Source organism: Nicotiana attenuata, unplaced genomic scaffold, assembly GCF_001879085.1.
Source record: "Nicotiana attenuata strain UT unplaced genomic scaffold, NIATTr2, whole genome shotgun sequence".
Lineage (NCBI taxonomy): Eukaryota > Viridiplantae > Streptophyta > Magnoliopsida > Solanales > Solanaceae > Nicotiana > Nicotiana attenuata.
The window spans coordinates 343,126-364,794 of record NW_017670964.1 but is presented as its reverse complement, the minus strand read 5'-3'; the positions used below and the strand labels follow the sequence as shown (position 1 = coordinate 364,794).

The 21,669-nt window shown below is 44.2% G+C and overlaps 1 protein-coding gene across 2 annotated transcripts in view; it reads right to left on the bottom strand.

Moving 5' to 3' along the window:
• Positions 1-18,129: 18,129 nt before the first annotated feature.
• The window catches only part of LOC109244874, a 10,508-nt gene continuing 6,968 nt past the window's right edge, over positions 18,130-21,669 (bottom strand). Inside the window, exon 3 of one of the 2 annotated variants that reach the window (XM_019412036.1) lies at positions 18,130-18,237. The gene's annotated coding sequence lies outside the window, so the exon portion shown is untranslated. Of the gene's footprint in view, positions 18,238-20,168; positions 20,624-21,669 lie in introns of those variants that run through there. The other variant, XM_019412035.1, reaches the window with a different exon arrangement.

Genomic DNA, 21,669 nt, shown 5'->3' with positions numbered 1-21,669 from the left:
GAGAAATTTCGGCCTTATCTTATGGGGGCCAAGGTGATTGTGCACACGGACCATGCCGCCCTTCGGTATTTGATGACCAAGAAAGATTCCAAGGCAAGATTGATGAGATGGTGTTACTTCTTCAAGAATTTGACATAGAAATAGTGGACCGGAAGGGAAGTGAGAACCAAGTTGCGAACCATTTGTCCCGGTTGGAGGAAGAAGGGAGGCCATGTGACGGCCTTGAGATAAATGATACATTCCCCGACGAGCAACTTCTTTCTGTGTCATTGTGTGACATGCCATGGTTCGCGGACATCGCCAACTTCACTGTGACCGGAATTGTCCCGTGTGAGCTCTCTTCTAACCAAAGGAAGAAACTCAAGCGGGATAGTTTGGATTTTTATTGGGATGATCCGTACTTGTTAAAAATTTGCACGGATGGTGTGATTAGAAGATGTGTCCCGGAAGGTGAACAATTGAGCATTTTGGAGGCTTGTCACTCCTCCCCCTATGGTGGCCATCATGGAGGGGTGAGGACGGCTTCAAAGGTCTTGAGTTTCGGTTTCTATTGGCCGACTTTGTTTAAAGATGCTAGTGACTTGGTAAAGAGATGTTATGCATGCCAAAGAGCCGGCGGAATTTCAAAAAGGGATGAGATGCCTCTCAATACGATTCTCGAGGTGGATATTTTTTATGTTTGGGGCATCGATTTCATGGGTCCTTTTGTGAGCTCTTGTGGGAACACTTATATTCTCGTGGCGGTGGACTATGTCTCAAAGTGGGTTAAAGTCGTGGCTATACCCAACAATGAAGCCCAAAGTGTTGTGGCATTCTTGAAAAAGAGTATCTTCACAAGGTTTGGCACCCCTTGTGCTATCAATAGTGATGGGGGGTCTCACTTTTGCAACAAGGCTTTTGATTTATTGCTTGCCAAGTATGGAGTAAATCACAAAGTGACCACCCCCTATCATCCCCAAGCTAGTGGTCAAGTGGAAGTCTCCAACCGAGAAATAAAGAGCATCTTGTCCAAGACGATCAATGCTAATAGAACTGATTGGTCGAAAAAGTTGGATGACGCCTTATGGGCGTACCGGACGGCTTACAAGACCCCAATTGGTATGTCCCCGTACCGGCTGGTGTTTGGGAAAGCTTGTCATCTTCCGGTAGAATTGGAGCACAAAGCTATGTGGGCCTTGAGAAAGTTGAACTTGGAATGGGATGTTGCAGCGAATCTCCGTGTTGAGTAACTTAATGAGCTTGATGAGTTTAGATTTCATGCCTACTCCAGCTCGTCCTTGTATAAGGACAAGATGAAATATCTTCACGACAAATATGTTTGGGACAAGGAATTCAAAATTGGTGATATGGTTCTTCTTTTCAACTCCCGGTTACGTCTGTTTCCGGGTAAGCTCAAATCAAAGTGGAGTGGGCCATTTGAAGTTGTGTTCGTGACCCCATTTGGTGCTCTTGATCTAAGGAACAAGAATTGTGAAATATTCAGAGTCAATGGACATCGTGTGAAGCATTATCTTGGGAAGATTGATGATAGCCACGTGGTGGCTATGATACATTTGAAATGATGTGCTGGTAACCCGCGTCGTGACGCGATGTTAAATCAGGCGCTTCTTGGGAGACAACCCATGTCTTTTTCTTTTTCTTTTTCTTTTTCTTTGATTTTCTTTGTAGTTTAGGATTTTTGAGCTAATTGGTTGTGAGATGTTGCAGTAATTGTGTTGATGCAATGCAAAACATGTTGGAACAAATTGAACAGTCTCTGAAGTTTGCCAGTGCGGACGCGGTACACTTTTGCCCGGTCCGCGCTGGCATGTCCCAAAAATATTGCTCTCTGAAGTTTTCCACCGCGGTCGCGGTCAAGTTTGTGCGGTCCGCGGTGGACCTTCGCGGCCGCGGTACATTTTAACGCGGTCGCGCCAAGGTTGCCTTCTGAAACTTCATATGTTGAAATCCAGCGCGGTCCGCGGTCGCTTTTGTGCGGCCGCGCTGGTAGGTGAGTATGGGGCCCACAGTTTTTCAATAAATAGGGCCCAAGGGTTTCATTTTACCCTTTTCGCAATTTGAAAACCCAGAGCCCTAATTCCACTGTTCATCCTTTCCTGAGACCAATTTTCTGACTTGCTTGGACTAATTGCATTCAATCTTCACAAACTTGGTAACATTTCATGCATTTGTGATTAATTAATTTCATATCTTTATTTTTATGGCTTGCTCAGTAGCTTTAGCTTCTTCTTTTTATTTAATTGTTAGTTTAGGATAGTTTAAAAGCGGGGTTATGTGCTGAATGTGCTTAATCAATGGGTGAACTGAGTAGGAACAAAGTAGGTGTAAAAACTTGAACAAGAATGGCAAAAATGCAACCCTAACTTAGTGCCAGTAAACCCTAGCTCAGCGCGGACCGCGGTCGCCTTTGCGCGACCGCGCTGCCCTGACGCGGTCCGCGTTGCATTTTAGTGCGGACCGCTGTGCTCTTATAAGTTAAATGTTTCTAGCGCGGCCGCATTGCAGTTTGTGCGGTCCGCGCTGGCCCACCGCGGCCGCGGGCCCTTTTTGTGCGGACCGCGGTGGGAGATTTAGAGAGTGGTGATTTTGGGCCTTTGCCCAGTGCGGACCGCGGTCAAGTTTGTGCGGTTCGCGGTGCTATGTTCTGCAACCTGTTCTGCAACTGTGTACTGTAATTATCTCTGCAATCTATTTCATTCACCTGTTTCACTGCATGTGCTTAAACTAACAATGTTAGATGCTTATCTTTGCAGATAATGGTTAAACAAAGGGGCGCCAAACAATCACAACAACCCTGGAGAGGTGGTTCCTCCCGAGGGGGTAAAGGAAAGAGAACAGCAAAACTCACTCCCCAGGCTCGGGAAACATAAAAAAGGCCTGGAAATTGATAAAAGCTGCTGATAAGGCTGCTTCTCATTCGTCGGGAGTGAGTATGTGCCCTCCAAAGACATCTCTTCAGATTCAGTCCCAACTCACATAACCGACCCCCTCCACCTAGTTGATACCCCTCCACCATCACCCACCTCCAAAAGACCAGTAAATATAGTTTTGGATTCATATGATGAGTCCGCAGCCGGTAGTGGGCAATACTCCACCTCCCCCACAGCTTCATTATTTGGGGAGAGTGCAGGCAGAGATGAGGGAGGTGAGCCTCAGGTTAGGGGTATTGAACGAACTAGAAAACCTGAAGTCTGGGAAGATCGATTTTTCAATCAAGTGGCATTTCACAAGTTTAGGGAGGGTGGCCGGTGAGGAAGTTGATACCGGAGAGGAGTTTTATTGACACTGACCTCTTACCCCACAACCCTAATGTGCAGAGGGAGTTCAGAACTAGATGGGGCTGGGAGTTTTTCATGGAGAAGTGCATCGATGCTAATGAGCACATGGTCAGGGAATTCTACTCTAATGTGGCTCACATTGTCAAGGATACTAAGGTGACCAAAGTTCGGGACAAAACAGTGTTGTTTGATGGAAAATCTTTAAATGAGTATTTAGGGTTCCGTGATGAAGATGAGTCACTTTATTTGGCTAAGTTAGGGATGGATGAGGAAGTCCGTCCTTAGCTGGCCCAGTACTTGGCAATCCCAGGTACTGTGCCAGCGTGGTTGCAAGCAGGGAAGAAAATATTCCAGAAGACCTTCAACTTTGAGGCTCGAGGGTGGTTGACATTTGTATGCAGTTGGCTTGACCCTTCTACCCACGATCAGACTATTCCACTTACCCAGGGTTCTTGTTGCATCTATTATGGCCGGGTACCCTATCAATGTGGGCAATGTGATATCCCGTGTGATTTCTGCGGTGGGGCAAGAGCATGACCGGAATTATCCCTTTCCCAACACCCTTTCAATGTATTTTCGGGACATGGAGGTGGAGAAGAAAAGATATTATGTCAAGACCAAGCATGTGGCTCCCTATTCTTGGTACAGTATGCAGGGTCCGGACAACCCTAAATCCAAGAACTACCAGCCACCTGCCTCTGCCCCAACTGGCCAATCTGAGGATCCAGTTGCGGTAGAGCCTTCTACCGAGCGTTCCACCATACCTGCTGCCACTACAGTTGTGGACTTGCCTCTAGGACCTTCTTCTACTGCTGGTCCCAATACTTAAGCTGGCCCGGGAGTGCCATCATCCAGGACTCATCCCTTCACTGCCCATCAGTTGAGCCAGACATTGGCTAGCTTGAACAACTAGATGTCAGCTGCGACGTCCAAGTTGTCCACATTGTCTTCCACTATTCAGACCCAATCAGCACCTCAGCCAGCTCAGATTCCTCAGTCCATTGAGGACACCTAGAAGAAGCTCCTGGAGAACCAAGAAAGGATTATGAAGACACAGGCTACTTTGACTACAGTTGTGGAGTCACGTGGCAAGGCTCTGAAGGAGCTTGCCAAGGAGCACAAGAAAATGAGGAGATCACGGGCTTCCAAAGAGTGTGAAAGAACTACGGAAAGATGTGGACAAGCTATTGGCAGACCAGATGCCTTTAGATTTGTTATTTGGGGATCCAGCCCCTCCAGCAGCAGCACCAGTGCCACAGACACAGCAGGAGAAGGCACCTAGGCAGCCTAGGAAGAAGAGGAAGCTCCCCAGCACAGCGGATGCAGTTATTGAGGTGGCAGTCCCACAGGAGACCTCCTCTAGTTTGCCTCAGGATGCACCTGACATCCAGCCGGTCCAGGAACAGGCCCCAGTCCCAACAGTTGGGCAGCAGGAGGCCGGGAGCCAGTCTGAGGCCCCCGCACATACAGAGGACTTGGGGACCACTGAAGATCCCATGCAGACGGACCAGGCTTAGAGAGCCCCTATATCCTTTCTTATGACTTTTTGATGCTTAGTTTGATAGTTGGCATTGGGGACAATGCCAGCTTTTATTCGTGGGGGGTGCGCCCTACTTTTTTGTTGATTATCTGGATGACTGTATATATTTGACTCAATTTTTTCTCCTTTTGGTTGATTTTCTATTTAGTATGTATATAACTTTACATTCAGTACTTTTTATCTTCTATTTCGGTATGTATATAAAGTTAAGTTACATGTTGTATATATTCATCCCCCGTTTGTATATTCCAATTCCCTATTGTAAATATTCATTCTATTTTCTATTTTCGCAAAAAAAATTCGTTTTTAGCTTTATAGTTAGGCTCGTAGCCTCTTGTTTTGTTTTTGACGCTTCCAATAAGCCCTTGGTTTTCTTAAGGCCACGGTTCTTTCCAAGGGTGGAATATTGTGTGAACCGGGTGGCTCTTCCCGATGATGGATGGAGTGACAACCTTCTTAAGGGTTTGAGTCCGTTTCTTTGATTTTTCTTTTGTTTTTTGATAGTTGTAGTTAAGGGCACCTCAAGCAAAGCTTCACTTGGGCCTAGCACATTTGCCTTTGATCCCATGGTCAAAGACATAATGTTGTGTTTAGGATGGTGAAAGTCGTGGCTTTGAGACTCTTGCGTTGACCAAACAATCATCATGTGGTCTTTTCGGACCATTATGTGCTTGAATCATAACTAAGGTCGTTGTGGGCCCTCGACTCAATGTCTTTAGCAATCCCCTAGCGTGTGTGGTGAGGAATCGAATTGTGAGTCCAAGTCCCGAGCCGATGGTCTAAAACTTGCCCTGAATGTTTGTTGAGGCGAAATCCTAGGTGAATTTTGACTTGAGAAGTGATTATAGGCTCTCCTTGATCTGAATGTTAAGATGAACAATTCCATAGCCTACTAAAGAGATAATCCCTAGTTAATCCTTTTGAGCCTTAAACCTTTTTCTTTCAGAACCAATGCTACAAGCCTATACCCGTTCTAAATGATTACCCTCTCTTGCCACCCAAATCTTCCCTTGAGTAATGGCAAATGTCTAAGTTTGGGGGGAGAGACAAGAAAGGAAACAAAGTGGTATAAAGGTACAAAAGCAAAAGAAAAAGGAAGGCAATGAAAAAGCAAGAAAAGAAAAAGACAAAAAGAAAGTCCAATGTGAACAAGAATAAAAAAGGATTCAAGGAAAACAAAAGTGAAAAAGGTGTGGAAAAAGTATAAAAAGGAGAAATGTTTTGAATTGCATAAGAAATAGTGACAATGTGTCTCTCTAACCCCTTGTAAAGAAGTGAAATACCCAAAAGAGTCAAGAGAGTTGTGCCAAAATGAATCAAAAGAAGTGCTTAAGGGAAGATTGAACCTACTTGAATAAAAACATGCCCTACCCTTACCCAAAAGCCTTCACAATGACTCCACAAAAGCCCTATAGGATCTTGAGTTGAAGGAAACCTACATTAGTGGATACTTACATAAGAGGCAAGCATATGGTACCTAGAGCCGGACTTGTGACCTTCTTCTTGAGAGAGATGAGTGAAACTCCATAAACCTCGATTTGTGTGTTAATACTCTAAAAGGTGAGGTTCGCTTAGGGAGAGTTGAGGATGTGTGAGTTTGGGTTCCACAATGACCAAAGTAATTAAGAGAAGTTCTTTGATGAAATGTGTCAACTCTTGGGGCTCTTGTGTCACACTTGATCCATGGTTTTTCAAAGTTTAAATGTGTTAATGATGCATTTGTATTGAGGGCAAATTGTTAGTCCCAATTGATGCTTGTTGAGGTTGCTTTAGGATAGCTGGAATTACTTGAATTTTCCTTTAAGGGGTGGGTCTTATTTTGTTTGCTTGAGGACAAGCAAAGGTTTAAGTTTGGGGGAGTTGATAAGTCGGGATTTTAACATGTTTTATGCTCCTACTTGCCTATGCTTTGGTTATGAATTGCTACAAAATAGTCCCAAAATGCTCACAAGTTGTACTTGATTGCAGGTTTGATCGACAAAGCGACGAATGTCAAAGATCGGCTCAAAAAGGAGTGAAACCTGCTCAAGTGTCAAAGACTAAGTAAGTTGAGGAAAAGAGAACCTAGTGCGGACCGCGCAAATGTGAATGCGGCCGCACTAGGAGATTCAGAGGATGGCATGTTCAGTGGAAGTGCTACGCGGCCGCGATTGAATTCTCGCGATCTGCGGTCAGGCTACGCGGCCGCTTCACACTTTTGTGCGGTCCGCGTGAACGAGATTCAGAGAGCTGAAGTTTTGGCAAATTCAAGCAACGCGCTCCGTGCTCCTTTATGTGCGGCCGCGCCAACTTCCATTGCGGCCGCGCTGCATTTCCACGCGGTCCGCGGTCCGCGCTAACCCTGCAGGGGTATTTTTGTCCATTTTTTCTAGCCTAGTATAAATAGGACATTTTACCATTTTTAGGTCAAGTTTTATATTCTGAACGCAGCTGAGCTCGTGAGACCGGATATTGTAGCCATTTTCGATATTTTTGCTCTTTACTATTGTAGTTTCTTCTTAGTAATTAATTAATATGCTTAGTTCTTCATCTACTTCTTCAATTTCTGTATCTAGCATGAGTAGCTAAACCTATTAGCTAGGGTTGTGGCTCAACCCTAGTGTAGGTAATTGATGGGTGTTGCCATCTAAGGTTAGATTGATATTGGGTGTTTGTTATTTAGGTTGATTTTATGTTTTAATTAAGGATTGGTGGTTGCAAACACTGATTCTAGCTTTGTGGGTTTAACTCTTCTTGAGAAAGATAGTCCATGACCCCAAAATTGACCCAACAAGGAATTGGGATGGACCCATGAGAAATGGTAGTCCCAATTAACGGGTCAAATCTCGAGAGAGTAATTACCCTACTTGAACCCTAGTTGCTTGGTCTAATTGGCCTACTCAATTGGTCTCGAGAGAGTCAATTGGGCAAAATCATTTTCTCTACCGAGAGGTGTGAGAGTGGGTACAATTGTGCAACGGTTATAGCATAAGCCCCAAATATGTCAATCTATCCTTAGTAGTTTCCACCCGTTAATTAGCCACCTAGGCAATGCCACGACGCTAGTGCCTTTCTCTATATTAAATACAACTTAGCAATATTCTCTTAGCATAATTTAGTTTTAATCATTAGTTTTATAATAGTAGTTATAAGAATCAAAGAAAACCAAAAATGTTTGAAGTGACATTAGAAGCACAACCGCATCTCTAGACTAGACAGATAATACAACTCCACTACTAGCTCCCTGTTGAAATTCGATCCCGATTCACTATTCGGGTAAAAGCTATTGCGACCCGCTCTTCCTACCTTAGTGTAGCGTCGAGTCGGCAGCGATCACGCGCCCGTAATTCCTGAATCTGGAAAGGTGGTTTCTCCGAGCGACCGTGCCTCGACCAGAGTCGATTCTTCCAGGGCCGAGGGAGCTAGATTGACAGATGTGCGCTCGGCCTTCGAGGAAGTCTGACGGCTTCACCTCGCGGTGAGTTTCGACATAGGCCTTTTGAATCCCGCGTCTTTCTTTCCTTTTCGAGTTTTCTTTTGCAGGCTTTTGACAGGCTTAGGTCCGAGCTGCTCCGTCATGGAGCCAGGCTCCGGAAAGCTCTGGATGAGGATAGATCCCTCAGGCTCCTTTGCGAGGAAAAGGAATTCGAGCTTGCGCACTTGCGATATGAGGCGTGCCGGAGCTCGAATTACGAGAGCTACTTGATGGAGCAGGTAATTTTCCGTCCCGGGTGCGTGTGCGTTCCACCTTTTAGTTTCTGAGGCTAACACTTCGTCTATCCCAGTTGCAGAAAAAGACGGAAGCCCTGGAACGTCTTCGGGATAAAGCCGACCGAGTCAAGAATGGCTATGACGAGCTAAGAGCTCGGGCGGAGGTTTAGACTTCAGAGGAGAAGGATGCCTTGGCTAAAGTTCCTACCTTCGAGTTTCAACTCCGCTTAGCTCATGATAATGCTTTGGTTCAAGCAGATATGATCACGAAGCTCGAATCCGAGGTTTCAAAGGTCAGGGCTGAGATCGTCGATACCCGGATCGGAGCAGCACTGAGTCGAACTAAGGCTGATTAGGAGATGGCAATTTATTTGAAGGACGCTACAGATGCTCAAGCCGAGTTGAGGAGGATCATCGATCGCGAGGAGAGGATCAAAAAAAATGCTTGTTACAAGTCTCGGAGAAAGATTCTCGAGGAGATCCATGCTAGGGGTTTTGTCCTCTCGAAAAAGTTGGCGCGAGCGAGGGCGGACGAGCGCGATGCTCGGTTGGTTCTGTCTAGCACCAAGCAGAGTGAAGATGAGGCCGGTAGGCCGTAGCTCTCAGGGGTAGGGCGTAGATTTTGCCATTTTGTATGTAGCATTTTCAGAGCATGTTTGTAGATAGAGAATGTGTTTTTTCGCGCATGCGCATCAAAGAAAACCTTGTGGCTTTACTTCTTCTGTACCCCTTTCTGTCTCAAATTTGGCCAGGTGAACTGGTCTTAGAGTCGGCGAGAATCCTTAGATTCGTGATATGGCCCTGGGCTCATTAGGTTGGCCCGGGGGCTCTTACGCGCTCGGTCGATGCGACCTTTAGTATAAGCTGGCGTTTGAGCTCTTATGCTTTTGCTCAATTATTTTGGGTTTGGTCCCTGAGTCAGATTCCGACTTCTGCCCATTTGACCCTCAAGCTTTTATGTTTGCGAGGGCTGGCGACAATGGCTCTTACGGCTTTGATCGAAGCGATCTTTTATATGTGTGGCCCTGAGGCTCATTAGGCTGGTCTGGGGGCTCTTACGCGCTCGGTCGATGCGTCCTTTTATTGGCTTTATTTGCCTCTCGTTAAGGACTTTTGGAGTAATATTTTTCTGACCCTTCGTTGGTTCGGGAAGAACCTCAATTTTGAGTCGTTTCGCAGCGATGATCGAGCACCTCGACGGGTTTGGCTCGGAGGCTGAGTATCTCGAAGCCAATGATGTGGAGTTGACATGGTCGAAGCTCTTTTGCCTATGTCGAGGGTAGCCTGTTTAACCAGTTCTTTTCGAAGTAGATTCGAAGTAATGGCCTGTGATTTTATAGCGACGGTCGGGCGTCCCCGAGTCGCGTTAGTTTGGCTGGTACAGTCGTATGACCGTAGTCATTTGTGCTTGGCCAGAGCCATTTTTGGTCCCGAGTGAAGTAGTTTAGGTGTCTAAATCGAGGGTATGCCTTTTTAGGGGTCTTACAAGTTCGATATATAGCCTAAAATTCAGGATCGTGTTTATGCATGTAGTAAGGTCTTACAAATCTTTTCATGCCTTTGAGGTCTTACAGTTTTGGATACTTGGTACAAGTATTGTTCATGCCTTGCTTGAGGTCTTACAGATATTGTTGTTGCCTTATGTAGGTCTTACGAGACCGAGTTTGCCCGCTCGGGGTCTTATGGCCTCGAATTTTTTAATGAATTGCGATTGGCGACAGTCCCCGAGTCATCGAGGGTGCCTTGGCTCGGAAGCCGTCACTTGTAGATTTTGTATTGCCTCGTTGAGGGCTTACAATTTTGGAGATCCCGACCCTGAGGTCGTGCGTTTTTTGAGATTTTGAAGCCAGTCCCCGAGTATTCGGGGAACTTTCGGCCTTGGAGATGTTTCATGATTTTCATGTTGCCTTGTTGAGGGCTTATGAGTTTGGAGTCCTGACCCGGAGGTCATTCAGGTGTTGAATTATCGACGCCAGTCCCCGAGTATTCGGGACGTTTTGATGGAGGAATTGTTTCTGCGAAAATGCTGAGTTTCCTATGGAGTATGAGATGCTTCGATAAAGGTATTCTTTGATTACTTGATACAAGTACATATGTCTCCGCCATCGGGGTCCCGACTATACAGACACGGCTCATTCGATCGTTTGGCCCAGTACATCATTTTCCTATTGAGGCCCCATTTGGCATTTTTTGGCTTTTCCGAGTGGATTATCTTCCGGGGGGATGCCCTCTAGTGTTCGAGGTTGATTGCAAAAGAAGCCTCGAACATTTTTTTGGATCTTCCTTAGGTAGCACATAGGCGTTGCCTCGTTAAAAACCTTGCCGGTAAACCCTCTTCGGGACAAAAAACTCGGTCGAAGGAAAAGAGTGCAACGGATGTTTTAAAACCTTAAGGTCTTCGGGCTGGGTCAGCGCTTTGACTTCTTTGATCGGGTGCCTGCATAAGGGTTAGTGTGAAAAAATATAAAATAAAAAATAAAAAGGGAGACGGTCGTACCTTAGTGTGGGATGTGCCGGCGATGTTCCGAGGTATGATACGTCCCGGTCGCTTGTAATAAGGACACAGTACGGTCCTCTGTTATGTTTAATCGGGTCTTACCGAAGATGTATTTTGATTACCCTTTAGCTCTTTCGTGAGTGGAGGTATAGGTGTCGATGCCACATCGTGCACCGCGAACATTTCCCTTGTCGCGTGTTGTTCCCCGTAGACGATTTTGATCCCGTCCTTTGTTAGGAGTTTCATCATTTGGTGGAGGGTGGATGGTACTGCTCTCATGCAGTGTATCCACGGTCATCCGAACAAGGCGTTGTACCTCATGTCTCCTTCGATGACATGAAATTTGACATTTTGGGTCGTACCGGCCACGCTGACCGGGAGGGTGATTTCCCCTTTCATCGTTTCACTCGCCATGTTGAATCTGTTGAGGACTTGAGTGGCAGGTACGATTTGGTCGAGCAGTCCGAGCTGCTCTATTACCCACGACCTGATAATGTTGACCGAGCTACCTGGGTCCACGAGCACACTTTTTATTTGAAATATATTTACGAGGAAAGAGATTACCAGTGCGTCGTTGTGAGGCTGAGACAAGGTCTCAGTGTCTTCCTCACTGAACGTGAGGGCATCCTCGGGTATGTACGCCCGAGTTCGCTTTTCTCTAGTAATGGATATTTTTGTCTTTCTCATCACGGGTTCTTGCGGGGCATCAATGCCTCCCAAGATCATGTGGATGACATGTTGCGGCCTGCTCGTTTCATTGTTCTTGGCCGCCTCTCTTTCTCGGAACAGGTTTTTGGCCCGGTCACTTAGGAATTCCCGGAGATGACCCTTGTTGAGTAGTCTGGCTACTTCCTCTCGGAGCTGGTGGCAATCCTCGGTCCTCTAGCCATGTGTGTTGTGGAATTCGCATACTAAGTTGTAGTTCCCTTGTGAAGGATCCGACTGTACGGGCTTGGGCCATTTGGCGTCCCTGATTTTGTCGATGGCGAACACGATGTCCGATACGTCGACGTTGAAGTTGTATTCTGATAAGCGGGGTGCCTTAGTCGGCCCCGCGTTTCTATCGAACCCAGCTTTGTTGATGAGTCCCCGAGGATTCTGTCCTTGGTTCATCAGTCGACCGTTGCGAGGCGAATTGTGCCTCGGGGTGTTCCTTCTATCATCGGTGTATGGCTGATATCTTTCTTTATTTGGCTTTGGCTCCTTCGTCAGAAGCTTGCTGGGATATACTGAACCTGAGGGGGCTCCCAGCTGGTCATCCTCGACCCTGATTTTTGATTGATATCGTTATGGACGTCCGACCAGGTCACGGCGGGGTATTCGACCAGATTATCTTTCAGCTGCTTCAAAGCAACCGAGCTTCGCCCATTCAGACCTTGAGTAAAGGCCTGTACCGCCCAGTCGTCGGAGACCGGTGGTAGTTCCATTCTTTCCATTTGAAAATGAGACACAAATTTCCGCAGCATTCGTTCTCCCTCTGCTTGATTTTGAATTCCTGGTGGCCACCTTGATGGCCCCGGCATGCGCCTTTATGAAGGAATCCGCCAACATGGCAAATGAGTCTATAGAGTTTGGGGCCAAGTTATGATACCACATCATCGCCCCTTTAGAAAGTGTTTCTCTGAATTTTTTCAGCAGGACGGACTCGATCTCATTGTCTTTTATGTCGTTGCCCTTCACTGCGCAAGTGTAAGCAGTAACGTGCTCATAATTGTAACGGCCTTCGTACGAACTTCTTCGAATCCACACCTTTCAGAATTGGGGGCGCTCCTGGAATTTGGTCGACCCTTGAGTTGTAAGTCTCGACCTTCTTATCGTTGGCTTCTATCATTTTTTCGCCCGATTCGATCCTTCTGGTGAGGTCTTCGAGCATCTTTATGATGGCGGGATCGGCTATTGACCCATTATTGCTTGACCTCTCCGGTACCTGTTCGGCCGGGGAAGCTGTCCCCGGTGCTACCGTGCTAGGAGTCTTCTAGTGACTTTGCAGCTGAGCAATAGCCAGCTGTTGTGCCTGCAACATTTCAAAAATAACATGAAGGTTAACTTCCCGTTCTTCCCGAGCTGGGGTTTTTTGGGCTTCATGTTGGTCGCCTTGGTGTATGCTCCTGTTAGTGTGGGAGCTTATTTCGACGTGTCGAGCGTCGCATGAGATTCCGTCCGCCGGAATCGGTCCTGGCGCGTTCTCAAGATTTTGCGGCGGCTTACCAACACCTGGAACGGCCACACCATTTTCTCCGTGGTTCTCAATATTGTTGTTTACTGAATCAGACATTTTAACCTGCAACCGAAGATCTTGGACAAGAAAAGTGTGAAAGATAACTTGCGTTATGTGATGAAACTAGCAAGAAAATAATCACTATTATTTTTAGCCCAACGGTGGGCGCCAAACTGTTTACCGTGAAATGGTAATAACAATTAAATTTGTTGATGGGAATCTAAAAATACATGATCTATTTTTATGCTAGTTGTTTAAGCGGATGATACTATGTGTATGAAATTTAGAGATGAAATGCGAGCTAAAGATAGAGTTATAATCAAACCGATGAGCTAGCCAATCTGGGCCTCGGGCAGACCGATACGGGGTCTCGAGGTCGATTTCAAGGCTCGGGCTCGAGCTATTAAGGGTAATTGGGGAAAGGCTAATAGTTGTAAGATAACCAACGAAGGCTTTTTATGGCCAATGATAAACAATAAATAAAGAACAAGTATGAATGTAATAAATGAGAGCAATAATATCAAGAGAATATGTTAAAGAGAAAAAAGAATGTTCTTCTATATTTCGTGTGGAGTAATTGGAGCCACAGGACCTTTACATAGTGATAGGGATCCCTTTTTTATAGGAGGGGAATCCCATCATAAAGCAGAGTGCATTAAGTACAAAGATATGGAGATGGGACGGCTGAATGACACCCTGGCTCGGATTTAGAGTAGAACAGCAGACTTTGTCAGTCTTAGGCGTGTGTCTTGGGAAATTCCCACCTCTACCATTATCGCGATCAATGCCACCATGAGATCGAGCGCCGGCGATCCTCGAGGGAGGGTGCTCGACCATGGCCTCGAGCTTCCGGGGTGGCCTTCCGAAGCGTTTTAATGATGAAAAATTGGACCCTCCGATTTCGCCGTATACAATTGGTCTCCCCCAACTTATCAAATTTCAGCTTATAAGCACTTCATGTTTGACCAAAATATTTACTATCCTATCCCTAAAATACTTCTTTTTAAAACAAAACTCTCTTTATACCCAGTTCTTCAGCGGCTTATTATTAATTTCAGCACTTTTATCCAAACACGTAACTGCTTATTTTTTAAATCAACTTCAGCACCTAAAAGTGCTTTTCAGTACCTAATGCTTATCAGCTACTCTAAATCAGCTAACCCAAACGGGCTCTCAATAACATGCTTCTTCCTTTTCCCTATCATTAATATCGAGGATAGCTTGCCAACTTCTGAAATAATGCCTTTTGACCACAAAACTTGCATCACAGAACACCTTGGAATAAGCCTCCTCTCCAGACTACAAATAGAAAAGCTGGTCTTTGTGACAAGTGTGACGGGCTAAAATGGAGTCTGTCAACATAGAATGCCACAATTGCCCTGATATTTTCCTCGCTATAGAACATGCAACTCGGCTTTGATCTAAAAATATTAAGGATCTCGACATCTGAAAAGCCTACACTTCTGTAGGTTTCCAATTTCCTTTCGAGTTTGGAATGCCTAAGTATAGACATTCCAGTAAAAGCCGTCCTAAATGCTGTAGAAGTAACATCAAACCCCATTTCCTTGAGTCTCAAGCCAACCTCACTCATCTTTTGGGGATTTATGGTCAAGATAACAAGAGATTTGAAAATAAACTCTGAAACTTGAGAATCGGGAATACCAATTCGGTGCAATACCTGTATAGTCTGCTTCAAACTATGAGAGATCTTCATATTAAGGATTTGTGGATTTCGCTTGATGGCAGCCATTGCTTTCACTTTACTACCCATGAAAGTCTTCAGGGAATCGAAGGATGGAGTCAGTAGTTTCCTTATGCTACAGAGGAGCATGTTGGGGTTACGCCAGATAATCTTTCTGCATTCATCTTCAGAAAAGCGAATTGATTGCAAGAACTGCAACTTGGGCTTTAGGGTTTCATCCATCCCTGATGCTAGCAATTTAGGGCATAGTCTAATTATTTTTGTGAGAAAGCACGGGAGAAAAAAGAAAATATTATTATTCACATGTCTTAACAATGATACAATGAGCCCTATATATAATAATCTCTTACTCCTATACATATGGGATTAAAGTTATTTAATACTATTTAACTACCAAACTAACACTCCCCTCAAGTTGGTGCATATAAATCATATGTACCGAGCTTGTTACATATATAACTAATACGAGAACCAGTGAGGGACTTGGTGAAAATATCAGATAGTTGATCATTCGACTTCACAAATTTTGTAGCAATATCTCCTAAGAGTATCTTTTCTCTGATGAAGTGACAATCAATCTCAATGTGTTTAGTCCCCTCATGGGACACCGGAATTGATGCAATATGAAGGGCAGCTTGATTATCGCGCACAAGTTCCATCTGGCTGATGTCACCAAATTTTAACTCCTTGAGCAATTGTTTGATCCAAATTAGCTCCTATGTTGCCATAGCCATTGCTCGATATTCTGCTTCTGCACTAGATCGAGCAACTACATTTTGTTTCTTGCTCTTCTAAGACACCAAATTGCCTCCTATTAAAACACAATATCCAGGCGTAGAACGTCTGTAAGAAGGTGATCCTGCCCAATCAGCATCTGAGTAACCAACGATCTGCTCATGACCTCGATCCTCAAACAATAACCCTTTGCCTAAAGCCGATTTTATATACCGAAGAATGCGAACAATTGCATCCCAATGGCTATCACAGGGAGAATCCATAAACTGACTTACAACACTCACAGAAAAGGAAATGTCAGGTCTAGTCACTGTGAGATAATTTAATTTACCAACCAGCAGCTATATCTTGCAGGATCGCTAAGCGGCTCCCCCTGTCCTGGCAGAAGTTTAGAATTCGGGTCCATCAGAGTGTCAATCGGTCTACAACCTGTCATTCATGTCTCCTCAAGAATGTTTAAGGCATACTTCCGTTGTGATATCACAATATCTGAGCTAGACTGAGCGACCTCAATACCCAGAAAATACTTTAGTTTGCTCGGGTCCTTAGTCTGAAAGTGTTGAGAGAGATGTTGCTTTAATTTAGTAATACCATCCTGATCATTGCCGGTAATAACAATATCATCAACATAGACCACCAGATAAATACAGAGACTCGAAGCAGAGTGCCGATAAAACACAGAGTGATCAGCTTCACTCCGAGTCATGCCAAACTCCTGGTTAACTGTGCTAAACTTACCAAACCAGGCTCGTGGAGACTGCTTTAGACCATAAAGTGACCGGCGCAAGCGATATACAAGGCCACGAGACTCCCCCTAAGCAACAAACCCAGGTAGTTGCTCCATATAAACTTCATCCTCAAGGTGACCGAGTAAAAATGCATTCTTAATGTCCAGCTGATAGAGAGGCCAATGGCGAACAGCAGCCATTGATAGAAAAAGGCGGACTGATGCTACCTTAGCCACGGGAGAGAAGGTATCACTGTAATCGACCCAAATATCTGAGTATATCCCTTGGCAACAAGACGGGCCTTAAGGCGACCAATCTTGTCATCCGAACCAACCTTGACTGGAAATACCCAGCGACAACCAACAGTAGATTTACTTGAAGGAAGAGGAACGAGCTCCCAAGTACCACTCATATGTAAAGCAGACATCTCGTCAGTCATAGCCTATCGCCATCCTAGATGAGACAATGCTTCACCTGTAGACTTAAGGATGGAAACAGAGGACAAAGAAGATATGAAAGCATAACAAGGTGATGACAAACGATGATAACTTAAACAGACATAATGGGGATTAGGATTAAGGGTGGTCTGTATACCTTTCCGAAGTGCAATCGGTGTGTTAGGAAGAGACAAGTCCGCAGTAGGAGCAAGGTCAGGTGCAGGACGTGAATCAGCTGGGCCTGATGTTGGGTGCGAACGACGATGATATGTCAAGAGTGGTATTCCTGTGGCGGGGAGTCTAGGAGGAGCCACACTAGATTCCCCAACGGTTGGAATGGGTAAGACTTCTGTGGTGGAAGGTGAAGGGGGAGCTATAGTAAACTCCTTAAAGGTCAGTATAGGTAAGACCTCAGATATATCAAGGTGGACAGAATGGTCAGAAGAGGTAAAGAAAGGTTTAGACTCAAAAAATGTGACGTCAGATGACATAAAATATCTACGAAGATCAGGTGAGTAACAACGATATGCCTTCTGAACACGAGAATAACCAAGGAAGACACACTTAAGAGCACGAGGAGCTAACTTATCTTTCCCAGGGGCTAAGTTATGAACGAAACAAGTGCTCCCAAAAACACGAGGGGGGACAGAGTATAAGGGTGACTGGGGAAACAATACTGCATGTGGAATCTGATTCTGGATGGGAGATGAAGGCATCCGATGAACCAAATAACAAGCTATGAGAACTGTATCGCCCCAAAAACGCAACGGAACATGAGATTCAATGAGAAGTGTGCGAGTAGTCTCAATGATGTACATATTCTTTCTCTCTGCAACCCCATTTTGCTGAGGGGTATAAGGACAAGAGGTATGTTGAATAATTCCTTGAGAAGTCATAAACTGCTGAAATTGAGAAGATAAATATTCTAAGGCATTATCACTGCGAAAAGTGCGAATAGAAACACCAAATTGATCTTTAATTTCAGCACAAAAATTCTAGAATATAGAAAACAACTCAGAACGATCTTTCATTAAGAAAATCCAAGTACATCTTGAATGACCATCAATAAAACTAACAAAATAACGAAATCCCAAGGTTGAACTAACTCTACTAGGACCCCATATATCAGAATGAACTAAAGAAAAAACAGACTCTGCATGACTCTACATACTACGAGGAAAGGAGGCTCGGGTATGTTTTTCGAGCTGACATGACTCACACTCTATTGTAGATAAACTAGACAAACTAGGCACCATCTTCTGAAGCTTGGATAAGCTTGGACGTCCTAAACGTCTGTGAATTAGGTCCGGAGGATGTGTAACTAGACATGCCTTGGAGGAATTGAGTGAGTTAAGATAGTAAAGGCCTTCTTATTCAAGTCCTGTTCCAATCGTCTGTCCCGTACTGCGGTCCTGCATAATAAAAGAATCATCAATAAAATATATACCACAATGGAGGGCACGACTTAAACGACTAACAGATGCAAGATTAAAAGGACAGCCAGGACATAAAGAACGGAATCTAGAGTGACAGAGGGTAGGGGATTCGCTTGTCCAACTCCTTTTGCTTTACTTTGAGACCCATTGGCTAAAGTAACAATGGGAAGAGACTGTGAATACGCAATATTTGACAAAAGTGATTTATTACCAGAGATATGATCAGAAGCGGCTGAGTACACAACCCATTGTCCAAGAGTACTAGACTGGGAAACACAAGCAAAAGAATTACCAGCAACAGAAGTATCAGTTTGAGCAATAGAGTCTACTTGTGGAGATGTCTGCTTACTTGCTCGATACTGAAGGAACTCATTATACTCCCCTTCAGATAAAGAAAATCTCTGGTTACCTGTAGTCTCGGTCTGAGCAACATAAGCATTTTTGGGTGGACGGCCATGTAAAGAATAGCACACGTCACGAGTGTGTCCAAGTTTATGACAATAAGAGCACTTGGGTCTAGATCTTCCAAAACGACCTCCTCCTCGTCTATTCTCCATAGTTTGAGATGCCCGATTGTCCACTGACTGGGATACGAGAACAGATGAGTCAAGTGTCTGTGATGAGCTCACTGGGTGACTTAGTGCTGCAGCAAAGCGAAGTAATCGAGAGAATAATTCATCAACTGTGGGGACAGTCGGACTAGCCAAAATCTGATCGCGTACTGAGTCAAGATCATTAGGAAGTCCAGCAAGAGTAAGAACTAGAAACATCTTTTGTCGCTGCTCTTGTTGCCTTTCAACACTAGCAGAAACTGGCATCAACTTCTCAAATTCCTCCATGACTGCCTATACTTGTCTCAAGTAAGTAGACATATCTAATTCATGTTTCTTTAAATTTGTCTTCCGCGATATCACATCATAGAAACGAGAATGTCATTAGTGTATAAAGTGCGAGCATTTTCCCAAACCAACGAACATGTCTGGAATGGACGAAACAAGGGCATCAACTTGGAATCAATAGATCGCCACAAAATACTGCATAATTGAGCATCGATCCTCTCCCAATGTGCTTTGGCCTTTTCATCTCCTTCGCTAGACTTCTTGATTAAATGATCTTGAACACCTTGACCTTTACACCACAGCTCGACGAACGAAGCCCAAGCTAAGTAGTTTGAACTTCCCATTAAAGGTTCTGAGGTAATCATAATACCGGAACTGCCAGAGCCCAGGTTTTTAGACCCGAAAACATCAACTCCCAAAGACATCGTTGGATTGAAGAGAGGTCTATAAAATTATAACCAAATAACAGAAAAAATCAATTGAAAATTCCCTGAAACAGACGAAGGAGACACTGTTTTTTTTTTTTGCCGGAAAATTACTGTAGCTGCCGGAAAAAAAACAGTGTAGTCACTGAAAAAACTCAAAGTTGTCAGAATCAAACGAAAACAATATGGGTAGGGTCGGAATTAGTAGCCGACCCAACTGTTCTGAAGAAACGTCATCAAAAAATGGCCGAAAGTGGTCGTACTCGCCGACGCGTGAGCTCACGCGCTCGCTAGAACCCTAGCTTCTGACGGCGCGTGAGGGCGCGTGTTGAGGGTTCTGCCGGAGGTGTTCGCTGGGATTTGGTCGCCGGACGATGACGGATCTTGTGGTAGTGTTGGATTTTGCACAACACTGACGGGGAGAGAGATAACATAAACAGCTTTGAAAAAGTCGCCGAAAAATTGAGGCACGGCGACTTCTGCTCTGTATTTTAGTTCCCTTATGTATCTCACCACTACAACTCTGATACCATGTGAGAAAGCACGGGAGAAAATATTATTATTCACATGTCTTGACATATATATATATATATATATATATATATATATATATATATAGATATAGATATATAAAAAATACATGTCCTACTCCTAATACATATGGAATTAAAGTTATTTAATACTATTTAACTACCAAACTAACAATTTTCTTCACTTGGGTTGCAGAAAACCCATGGTTTTGGAAGAACTCAGTTACAGCTGAAACTTTTGAACATGTATGCGTGTCTAATTGGAGTAGTTTTGCTTCACTAATGAGAGTTTCTCCTGATAAACCATGCGACCTCCTGTGACACAAATTATTGACCAACTTGCTCTCATCAGTTGAGGTGTTGCTGTCACAGCTAGTTGACACAGACTGCACAAAGAGGCTACTTTTCCTGATCCTTGTACACAAGTTTCTTTGGCATGTATACAGAGATTGAAGCATTTTAAGAGAAGGGAGCCCTCTGAAGGATATACGTGAATGCAAAGATCATGCCTCAAGGGCTAAAAGTTATAATCCCGGCAATGCAAACAAAAACTGGGAACATAAGCAGCCTGTTTGCCAAAGAGTGTTCGTTAGTGAAAGAATAGGACAGTGAAATTCAACATTGGTAATTATATAAATCCTCCAAGTTCAGGAAAAGTCAATATTCCACAAAAATTTGTCATACTGCCAGATAAACTTCTTAATGTCATAGTGCCAAGTGCCAATTCCCAGAATTCCAAACGAAATTCTGAACAGCACAACAAGACAAATCAGTGAATTAAAGTTAAGCCTAACAATGAGTTTCCTCTAGTTGGCTTTGATCAAATTGCTGCAGTTACTCGGATATACTTTATGCTATTGCTGATCCACCTAGAAAGAAATTGGATTCCTCTATCGCCAGCGAGATAGGAAACAGTGGAAGATAATGCTCGAGGGATCAGATCGGCAAATCCCCCACCCCTCCAACCCACTTCTTTGGAGTCCTAAGACACTCCCAATTATAGGGATGCTCGAAAGAGTGCTCTTGGTTAAGACTTATTTTCCCCCGTTTGACAAGTAACAGAAAATACTTGATTTTGTCACCATTATGAAATATATCTATCCGAGTGTGAAAAAGACTACACCGGCCTCACAATGAGATACTAGTTAAGGTCTACAACACGGGCAACAAATCTTGGCATCCAAGTCATAGTCAAGTCCAAATTTAACACTAGTCGAGCATCAATTTAGGATATTTCCTGCTAATATTCATGCCATTTTCAGATGAAGCATTCCTTGTTTGTGTTTTTAGAGGTGAGAAATTCAACTTTTAAAAATTTTCTTTAGGGCACATGCCTTTTGGCGCTTCGTTTACTCTTTTGTGCCTCTTAATGTTTTTATTGATGAAGATTACTTGTGCTCTGGAGCCCCCTTATTTTAGTAAACATATTAAGCGCATTTGATTTGTCTAGCTTCATTGTATTTAGATATATCAACAAATTCAGTGATGAAGCCCAAGATTTTAAAGCCTCTTTTCTCCTCTCTCCTTTGTTCTTTTCCGAAATTAGGTTCTCCACTGATAACGCCAGTTGTGCTCGTATATGGTATTTCTTTCGTACTTCCCTTTTTTTTTTTT